We start from the raw sequence: 11,554 nt of genomic DNA on the forward strand, positions 1-11,554 counted from the left end.
ATGTGCTAATATGCATAATCGTATGAAAAAAGCCCACATTCTCTTCCAATTATATAAAAGAAATTATCTTTCAGATGGAGCGCAATTTTGACGGATATTTGGAAACAAATGAAAAGTTCTTGCAAGTATTTCTGCAAATTGGAGATATCCTTATACAGTTTTCTCTGCATTTTCTTTTCTGAGAATCCATTGTTTAAAAAAAAAAAAATCTTTATAAACTTTTCAACTTCAAGCCAAAACTTCTAATTGATTGACCCCTTTTATCAAGTTTCTGAAAATTAGTTGTTGTTTGTTTGTTTTGCCTTCAGTTCGCAAAACGAAAAATTTCAATGCTCTGCAGAATTTCTTTCTTCCTTTGGGCTTCCGTTAATTTTCTTTTCTTTCTAAAAAGAAGAGAAAACTAATTGTAGATCAGAAGAAAGAATTGTCTGCATAAGGATGCACATTCGCTCCAGTAGGGTTGTTTTTATTTAGGATAACCTAAGATAACACTAGTCGAAGCTGAGATCAAACATCTGTTGTATGTTATCTTGTCCTTCTTTACCGCTAAAATGGTAAAAGTAAGCTCCCTGAATGGATTCTTATCTTTTTTTTCTACCATTCACTGAATTTGGCTTAATTTTCCTATTGTCTCTGATATGGATCTTTTTTCCTTAGATATACTTTTTTCCATAAATTAATTCTAGTAGATAGGTTTGAAGCAACATATATATATTCATGCATTACTTGCATATGAAATTTAAACTGTTATTATTTTCATTATCATAACATCATATAGAGAATCTATAATCCTTCCTACTTACACTTTTATTCGGATAGTAACCAAACGGAAAGTCAATGACTGAAAAAGTAAAGGGTCAAAAGTAATTAGATTAAGGCCAGGATGCAAGAACTGGATGGTGTTGCTCTCGTACATTACTCATTGAGGGAGTCATGGCTGCCATCAGGTGTGGAACACTAAGAGATGCAATAACAATAGTTAAATGTATATACTGAAGTGTTCATGGATTGAACGTAGGAATATCTGGAAAGATCTATTCTATTGATCAGTTCCTTATTCTCGTTTATCCCTTCATCAAATACTTCCTGGCGGAGATTTCTAAATGATATATATACATACTTTAACATGACAAATTCGTAGATAATTAGTATTTTTCCTAACTATACAAACCTTAGCTATTTAATAGGGGTATTACTTTTGGGCGTAGCTGAAATAACGAGCCATTAATTTCTAACGAGGGTTTACTACCTACACCGCTAGTTAGTGGGGGTAGGGGAGGGTAGCTTGCTAAACCCCCCCCCCCCCCCCCTCACACACACCTGTGCTTGAGCTCACTTTGCTTGGAGGTAGGACTTCAAGGGGGATATGGCTGGCGGGCAAGTTTGGTTAAATAGCTAAGGTTTGTATAGTTAGGAAAAATACAAATTATCTACGAATTTGTCATTTGTTCCGTAACTAGAATACAAACCATGCTATTTGATAGGGGTGACTCACTTATTAGGAAGGGTGGACGTCCCAGCAAATCTAGTTTTTGGCTTTGCCGGGGGGCTCGATATTTGAGTGAGTAAGCACCCATGAAATAAGGAGTCCCTGCACCTCGCTAGAACCTTGCTACGAAAGTACTGCAGCCTACGCAAGCTGTGTGTGTGAAGGTATGAAGAAGTGTGACTCGTCCTAGGAAGTTGTTCTGAAGTTCTTTAGATGGAAACTTGTAGACTAGGACTTTCCCAATACCACCTCGTCAGGGTATGGGGACGTAACAGTATTAATCTTAATACTAGGAACACAAGGAAGCATGGTTTACCTGCAGTGGTTTGAGGTCAGCTATACAGAGAACCCAGGATGCTGCTTTCCCCAAGAGAGGGGATGATGAAGAAAAGAATAAGGGCCAGTCAAACCTTTTCATTCATGCAGACTAAAACCGGGTAACAATACCCTCAACCTTCTGCTAAACTTCCAATAAGGAGCTTGAGGTTTTAAACCAGCTGTTGTGCAGCCACCACAGGGCCGATAGAGAACTTATCAAGCCTCCTGTGGGTCAAGTCTTGCAGGTAGTGGGCTGTGAACGTTGTTTGACGTTTCCTCACCCCAGCTTGAAGAACCTGCTTCACTGAAAAATTTATTTTGAAGGCCAGGGACGTAGCTATGCCCCTGACATCATGTGCTCTAGGGCGAGGTCACGGAGGAGGATCTGGATTCAAGGCCAGTTCAATGACCCTACGAATCCATGCCGAGATGGTGTTCTTGGTGACCCTCCTCTTAGTCCTTCCTGTGCTGATGAATAGTGCTGGCACATGAGGACGGACTACAGCTGTTCTTTTGAGGCATAGCCTTAAGCTCCTTACTGGGCATAGTAAGAGATGGTCTTGGTCATCTGTTACAGAATGGAGACTAGAAATCCGGAAAGAGTCGAATCGAGGATCCGCCAATCCAGGATTCTGAGTCTTAGCAATAAACTCAGGGACGAAGCTGAACTTTACCTCCCCCAATCCCCTTGAATGGGCGATGTCATACGAGAGACCATGAAGTTCGCTGACTCGCTTGGCCGAGGCCAAAGCTAGCAGGAATACCGTATTCCAAGTTAGGTGGCTATCTGATGCCTGGCGTAATGGTTCATAGGGAGGTCTCTTAAGACCCCTGAGTACTCGAACCACGTTCCATGGGGGAGGTCTCACTTCCGACTGAGGGCAGGTAAGTTCATAACTACGTATGAGTAGAGAAAGTTCTAGCGATGATGAAATGTCCATTCTTTTCAGCCTGAAGGCTAGACTCAAGGCTGAGCGATAGCCTTTCACTGCCGAGACTGAAAGGCGCATTTCTTCACGCAAATACACGAGGAACTCCGCTATTGTTGGGATAGTGGCATCGAGTGGAGAGATACCCCTTCCACGACACCAACCACAGAAGACTTTCCACTTTGCCTGGTAGACTGCTGCAGAAGACTTTCGCAGGTGTCCAGACATCCTGATAGGAACTTGTTGTGAAAATCCTCTCTCAGAGAGGAGATGCTGGATAGTCTCCAGGGGTTAAGTCGTAGTGAACCTACGGCTTTGTGGAAGATGTTGGCATGTGGTTGTTTGAGAAGACTGTGTCGTGGAGGGAGTTCTCTTGGTAGCTCTGTTAAGAGTTGCAGAAGGTCCGGGAACCATTTTGCGTGATGCCATAGCGGAGCTATGAGGGTCATTGAAAGATTGACCGATGTTCTGTTCTTGTTGAGTACCCTCCTCATCAGACAGAACGGGGGAAAGGCGTAAACGTCGATATTGTCCCATCGTTGTTGAAAAGCATCTTGCCAGAGAGCCTTGGGGTCTGGGACTGGGGAATAGTACAGCGGGAGCCTGAAATTCAGGGCCATTGCGGAAAGGTCCACAGTCGGATAGCCCCACAAAGTCAGGACTTTGTTGGCTACAAGATGATCCAAAGACCACTCGTTATTCACTATCTGAGATGCTCTGCTCAGATTGTCGGCGAGCACATTCCTTTTGCCTGGAATGAAGCGTGCCGATAGTGGTATCGAGTGGATTTCGGCCCATCTCAGTATCTCTACTGCTAGATGGGATAGTTGCTGCAAAAAAGTACCTCCTTGTTTGTTGATGTAGGCCACTACTGTGGTGTTGTCGCTCATCACCACCACAGAGTGACTTGCCAGGCACTGTTGGAACTGTTGAAGGGCCAGGAAGACGGCCTTCATCTCTAGGAGATTTATATGGAGATACTTTTCTGACTCTGACCAAAGGCCTGAGGTTATGTGGTGCAGCACGTGGGCCCCCACCCTTTCTTTGAAGCGTCCGAAAACAGCATCAAATCCGGGGGGTGGACGAGAAGATCCACTCCTTTTTGTAGGTTCTCATCTGCCACCTACCACTAGAGGTCCGTCAGTTCTGCAGGTCCCATGGGGATCTGGACGCCCGGGGAATCATAACCTTGATTCCACCGGGACTTGAGTTGCCACTGGAGGGATGTCATCCTGAGGAGACCATTGGGAACTAGACAAGCCAGAGATGAAAGGTGACCGAGGAGACGTAACCACGATTGGGCTGGAAGTTCTTCTCATCTGAGAAAAGGTCTTGTGACCCTCCTCAGCCTTGCTATCCTGTCGTCTCATGGGAAGGCTTTGTGGAATTTGGTGTCTATAATCATGGCTAGGTATACCAGTTTTTGAGTGGGAAGCAGTGAGGACTTATCGAGATTTACCATGATCCCCAGATCTTGGCAAAGTCTCAGAAGTTTGTCTTGGTGTTGAAGAAGGGATGACACAGAGTCTGATAGGATTAACCAGTCCTCCAGATAACGGAGGAGACGGATGCCAATCCTGTGTGCCCACGATGATATTAGGGTGAAAACTCTGGTGAAAACTTGTGGTGTTCTGGAGAGACCAAAGCACAGCACCTTGAACTGGTATTTTTTGTCGTCTAGGCTGAATCTTAAGTACTTCCTTGAAGATAGATGGACTGGGATCTGGAAGTAAACGTCCTTTAGGTCCAGTGTACACATAACTCTTGCGGTCTTACTGCTAGTCTGACCGTTTCTGCGGTCTCCATGCTGAACGGAGTTTGTTTGACAAACTTGTTCAGAGCTGAGAGGTCGATGACTGGTCTCCAGCCTCCAGACGCCTTCTTTACAAGAAAGAGTCGACTGAAGAAGCCTGGAGATTCGTCGAGGACCTCTTGGAGAGCGCCGTTCTTCAATAAGGTCTGGACTTCTGCCCAAAGGGCTTGCCCCCTTGCCGATCCCATGGCAAGGGAGCTCAATGACATTGGATTCGTTGTTAGGGGAGGTAGAGATGTTATGAACGGGACGTGATATCCTTGACTGATCCCGGAAATCGTCCAGGAATCAGCCCCTAGTTGCTTCCACCTGTCTGAGCAACTTTGTAGGCATCCCCCCACTGGTGGACATGCAGGGGGGACTGCCTATCCTAGCGTTTGCGGCCTCGGCTGCTCCCTCTAGGATTCTTGCCTCACCTGGAGGACTTTTTGCCTTTCCTATCCTTGACAGGAAAGGGCTTAGACACCACGGTCTTTGCTGCTGTCGTCGTATTAGCGGCCTATTCCACATCCTTAGGCTCAAACAAGATGGATCCCTCTAAAGAGGAATGTCTGAGCCTATTGATCTCGGAGCTAAGGATCTTCTGATGGAATCTCTCAGCTACTGCATCCCGACGTTTCAGGATGGTGTTTGCCTACAAGTTCGAGACTTGGTGGGCCAGAAACTCGATCGTTTGAGTACCTGAGAGAAGAAAAGTCTCCATAGCTTTCCTGGTACGTTCTTTGGAGAAGTCTTCAGAACGTATCAGGATACCTAAGGTCCCCAACCAGATGTCGAGCCACGAAGTGGCTTGCATAGCACACTTCGCAACTTTCTCCTGGTTAAGGATCTCGGTTGCCAAGAATGAGACCTGCCGGTTGGAGAGTCTCTCAAGAGCGATTCCCCTGGTAAGCTCTTCCAACAAGTGGTGAAGCGGAAGAGCTAAACAAGGCTCCTCAAGTATCTCGAAGTACCTCTTCTGCTGAACGCGAGGAGGTGGGAGGAGCTTGTTGGTGGCACTGGAACGGTTGGAGGAGGACATCTCGGAGAGCTGTACAGAGATCTTGTCCCTGGTACTCTTAACCCCTGAGACCAGGGCAGAGCGGCACTGGTCTTGGAGGGTTTCTGAGTACCGAATACACGGTCCAAGACCGTGTCCTTTCCCTCTCGAGGAGGGATCTCTGGGTCGGAAAACCTGTTGAGAGCCCTCATTATAGTCAGAACTTGCCAAAACGCATGTTCCGACTCTTGTTGTTCTCCTCCTGACGTAGGACTTGCAGCGAAGTCTCCTGTACCTGCGTAATGGTGCTCCTGCGAGGGAGAATACTGGGAATCCTGCGCGGGAGACTGCTGATGCACGCGGGCGTGCGAAAAACTGCGGGCGTGCAGAAGACTGATGGTGCACAGGAGCGAGTGCGGGAGACTGTGGGCGCAAAAGTGCGCGTGCGGGAGACTGTTGGCGCGCACGAGGGAGAGTATTCGCACGAGCGTGGCCGTGCAGGATCAAAGCGTTGAGTGCGCGGGCGAGAGTTCGCTCGTGCCTGAACCAGTCATAGGGCACGCGGGCGCGCAGTTGAAGCCTGTGCTGCTCGTGGGAGCGAAACTGCAGGAGAGGATGGGCGAGGGCGCGCTGGGCGCACGCGCGTATCCTCGTGGATGCGTGCAACGATGGCGCGCGCTGGCACGATGGCGAGAGCTAGCACGATGGCGAAAGCTGGCGCGCAGGCGAGTGCTGGCGCGATGGCATGCGCTGGCAAGTGGGAGAAGTCAACCTAGTTGACTTTCCAGTAGCGCCTAGATCAGAAGATTGTGGGTGCACAGGAGATATGACTGTTGGGCATGGGCGCTGGCGCACGGGAGAGTGCTGGCGCGCGGGAGATCGCTGGCACGCAGGAGAACGCTGGCGTGCAGGAGAGAGCTGGCGCGTAGGAGAACGCTGGCGCGTAGGAGAGCGCTGGCGAGTAGGAGAGCACTGGCGCGCAGGAGTTTGACGGCGTGCAGGAGAGCGCTAACGCGCAGGCGATGGTTGGCGCGCAGCTGGGCGTGGGCGTGTATGTTTTTGCTCAGGCAAAGCCTGGCGTGCAGGAGAACACGGGCGCGTATGCGCGTGAGTGCGTGCATAGCGCGTAGAAGAGCTGTCCTCCTGTTAGGATGTATGCGCGCGTTGGCGCATACGCCCTTGATGTCCTGTGATAGGGTTTGTTGACGGGGCGTGACGAGCCACAAGAGCGTGATCGTTAGGTTTCGTTGACGCGTAGCGCGTATCTAGATGCAAGAAGGGTGACGGCAGGTCGGCAGGTCTGTCGGGTGGAAGGTCAACGTGTCCTTTAAAAGGACGACCTTCCACTGAAGGAGATCGAGGAAGATCTGCAGAAAGGTCCAGGACCATGCAGGAACAGTTGGTGATCGTTGACGAGGCTCTTCTGCGGGGGACTGCATCGAAGAGGTTGAACCAAAGAGGCGCCTCCTCACAGCAGGTGAAGGAAGGCTTCTCTGGCGAAGAGGAAGGCAAGCCTTGCGACAAATACAACCTCTTGGGGCCGTAGGATCAGCAAGCTGACTTTCTGCAGTCCTCCGAAGAGGAGTCTCTGTAAGTGAACTCCCCCGAGGGAAAGAAACACTAGCAGGAGAGACTGTTGGACTTAGTTTCTCCCTCATTGGTTGAACAGGACCGGGAGAAACTAAGCCGTCAGTTACCGTAGGGTTCGAAGAGGCAGAGGAGATGGGTGATACCGCATTGGATACCTCTGACACCACAACGTCGACAATGGATCAACCTCTGTCGGAGGCGGTGATTGCTTGACAGCGGCACCCAACCGGATGTAGTTAAATAAGACCTCCTTGGAGGGCGAACCCTCGAGCCCCAAGGAGGACCAAAGCTTAAAAAGAGGGATTAGAGACATATCCTCCCCCGGGGGGAGAGGTGGAGCTGCTTCGCTAGGGGAAGCAACGTCATCTCTCGAACCCCGAGTTTGGTAAACAATACAACGGTCTACGCTACCACTCGACGATCTCTCGAAAGAGACCCACCGAGTGGGAGCTTCGGAGGATGTTTGGGCAACGGAAGAAGAGGCCTTGGGTTTTTCTCCTTTCAAAGAAATCTTCAAAGGAGAAATATCCCGTTTGGACTTCTTCCTCCGTCGCCGCGAAAACCTCTCCCACTGGGAGGTAGACCACTGCCTACACTCACTACACCTGTTATCGCTATCACACCGTTCGCCTCTACAGGAAGGATAAAGAGCGAGAGGGTCGGTCTCGACCGCCGACAAGAATGTTCGACAGGGGCGGTCGGGAAATCCAGGGCAGATGCGCATAATCGCAGAGGCCAACTTCACACACAAAACTAGAAGAAAAAGCAAAAAGCATTAAATGGCTGCCAATGAAGGCGAGGATGAAAGCGGACACGTCCGACTACCATCTGAGCCGAGAGCAAAATGAGCTCAAGCACAGGTGTGTGTGAGGGGGAGGGTGGGGGTAGCAAGCTACCCTCCCCTACACCCGCTAACTAGCGGTGTGGGTAGTAAACCCTGTTAAAAATTAATGGCTCGTCATTTCAGCTACGCCGAAAGTAATATCCCTATTAAATAGCGTGGTTTGTATTCCAGTTACGGAACAAACTTCATTCTATGTGTTTTGACTGTTCAATTATTATACTTTTCACACTTTCATACCGTCACCAAAACAGTAGAGTGGAATGTCTAAAATGCAGCCCAGGTCACTGTCATGCAAATTAATGTAATCCAATGGTTACCTGTGCTAATTAGTAATCACTCCAGTCTAGAATCTTTAAATCAATATAAAAAGAGGCGAGGGAAAAGGAGGAAGTATGGTCTAAAATGAAATAGGATACAAATAACCTTATGAACACTAATAGCTAATAAACTATCACACTATTGGCAAATCAATCATAAATAAACTACATCTATTATTCGAAAATAATAGAGAGATGTAAAAAAATACGAATGCAAAAAATTCAAGCATTTATTAGGTGAATCTGAAGCAACACTTTCAGCAAGGTAAAAAGCTATCTTGAACTATTACATTCCCAGGAAGACAACGAAGCCGCCCAGATGTTTGGTACCCTAGGCACTGGTTACCAAATCCCCCTACACTTCGAATACCTCGAATCCTAAAAAAACAAAAGAAAGCTGTCAATCAAAGAGACAAAATTCAATATCTGTGACAAGACAAAGTTACAAAAGTTTTCTAAAATTTAATATCACAGTTAATTAAAGGATCTCGCAAGTGTAAAAAAAAAATGACTGACTTAAAGAGATAATTAAGGAATCGAGATTATTTTTAGAAGTTTGATGAAGGCGCACTAAAATAATAGGGCAACTTTAAAGTCTTGTTCTGTGTGCCAAACGGAACGAGACCTACCTCAAAGAATGCCTTGCGCTGGTTTGTTCAGTTGAGTAATCCATTCAGGTGCGTAATCCATTCCGGTGCAATAATCCATCCAACGGTCACCAACTTGATAACATCTTGATGGAAAGTTTCTTTGGACGTAGCAGCAGATCTCGTTTCCCGCCCATCAGTAATTACGAAAGCAGGGATGATTAACGTGAAGTCTTACATGAAACGCATGGTAAAGTTATTCTCACTGTGAAACAGCACACGACTTCATGCAATACTGAAAATAATATTCACGTCAATTTATAAGAATATTAGCCACTTGTGTTCACCGTGAAGAGTGGAAGGAATCTGCCCCGTCTTGGATAACCTTCGCCAAGGTAAACAGTAGTTTTAAGCGGCGGTGGCGATAAAACGCGTAACTAGCATTCAAGGTAGTTACGCTCATTAAGGTATATAAATGGTGTCTCGAACTATTTAAAGCACACAGCAAGGCTTATGCAATTAATTAAATAATAAGATCCTTTAATCTTACTGCGTATCAGTCAAAATACAAGGAAACCAGAAAAATAAAAAAAAATTGAAAAATGTACTATAGATACAGTTTTTCGTATACTCCCCACAAAACATTAAATTATTGAATAATTTAATCATAAATACCAATTAATTCAATACCCGAGCGACAACAAACAAATTGCCTTAAAGCTAAAAACCATAACCAAAAGTTTTCAAGATCAACTACTCGAAACCTAAGAGTTTCCTATTTTTCCGTTTACACCTTTCAGCAGCAACTCTAGGTTTACATGCGCGTCGAGTCTGACCCTGCAAATTATCATCAATAGGCTTCTCAGCAACACTGTCTTGCTCAATTTGGTTCTCAGGCCTTAAAAGAAATATAAGGTTAGAAACGTGTCTCTTAGTAATTTCTCTTGTCTTGCCCTTCAACACAACAGCACCAGTAACTTCTCCAATATCATTGACAGTCACTTCCTTAACCAAACCCATAGGATACTGGTTAGGCTTACAATAGAGTTCTTTTATTAAAACAATATCATTCTTCTGTAAAGAGGTATGTTTAACAGGAAGGTATCTGTTCTTTTTGTCAACAGCTTGCTGAGTTAATGTAGCCAGGAACTCCGAATGATACAAATCCACAAGATTATTCCTAACCTTTCTCAAATGAGAAAAGCAGTTTTTAATTTTGCTTGACTTGTTAAGAGTATAGGTGGGATCATCTGCAATCTCTGGTATCCTCTGTAAATCGGGAATTATATTAACAGAAGTAAGGTCATAGCCACGAATCAAGCTCTCAGGGGTAATAGGCTGAGGAACTGATGCGTCTAAATTTTCCCCACGCAAAGCCTCTTTGAAAGCAATAGGCCTTCTGTTCACTAAATGTACAGTCTGAGCAATCAAAAATTCAAAGTCCCTTACCTTCAGTACATTATTTTTTATAGAACCATAGACGAGCTTCTTGGTCATCTTAACACAAGTCTCTACCATCGATCCAAGTTGGCTCTGGCCTTTGAAAAAATGTTCAAACTGAATCGGCTTGACTCCATTTTCCTCCAAATACAGCTTGACCTCGGGATCCCTTAGAAAGTCCATGATGATGTTGGCTCCAGCTACTAGTTGAGTGCCCATGTCAGAAATGCATAACTCTGGCAAACCAAACTCAAAACAATGTAACTGGAAGGCTCTTAAGAACTCCTTTACCGACAAGTCATAGCAAAGTTTTAAATTAATTGCCCTACTCCAATTACAAGTTATACATAATAACCAGACTTTAACCTTTTGACTGTTAATATGCACAAAATATGGACCCATATAATCCATAAAAATATACCTGAAAGGAATTTCTGGTGCATTAATTCTGAAATCTCTGTAAGAGTTCTGGTTAAGCTTGATAGCCCTTTCATTAAAACGTCGACACACAACACAAGACTTCAACACCTTTTTAACTGTAGAATAAGACTTAGACATCCAAAACATTTTACGCATCTCTGACAAGACAGAATACACACCTGCATGAGCAAACCGTTCATGATAATCTCTGATAATCAATGTAGTTAAAGTACTATCCTTAGACAACAAAATAGGAAACCTATACCTCCCTTCATCTTTAAGTCTGGACAGCTTACTTCGTACTCTTAACAGTCCTTCTCTGTCAATATAAATATTAAGTTGTCCAACTATTCTTGGCACGTCCTTAAGTAAACGTTCACTTGAGTTAAAATATTAAAGTTCTTCAGCAAAATAACATCCCTGGTCCCTGGACAGCAACAATCTACTAGCCTCTGCAAAAAAATTATGATCACTGCGAAAAGCCTTTAAATGGTTAAATTTGTCAGGATCCCTAGCCATCACCTTAATTTTCAGCTTATTGACAAACAATAAAACATTGCGATAAATCAAAATTAATCTATGAAAGCTAGAAACTCTTGAAGTCATCTGAAAATGTTCAATTTCTATATCCTTACTACTAATGTAGGCACCCAAACTGTTTACTGGTATCTGAATATCCATTTTGGGATCTGGTACCACAAACTCCAAAGTATCCTTACTATGTTCCATTCTTGGAGCATTTACAAGGTCTGGACCTGTAAGGTAGTTAGTTTTCATGAGTGATTTATAAGAGAGACAACGTGTAATACAATCCCCGGGATTTTCTTC

Source organism: Palaemon carinicauda, chromosome 5 (assembly GCF_036898095.1).
Source record: "Palaemon carinicauda isolate YSFRI2023 chromosome 5, ASM3689809v2, whole genome shotgun sequence".
In the NCBI taxonomy this organism is placed as follows: Eukaryota; Metazoa; Arthropoda; class Malacostraca; order Decapoda; family Palaemonidae; genus Palaemon; species Palaemon carinicauda.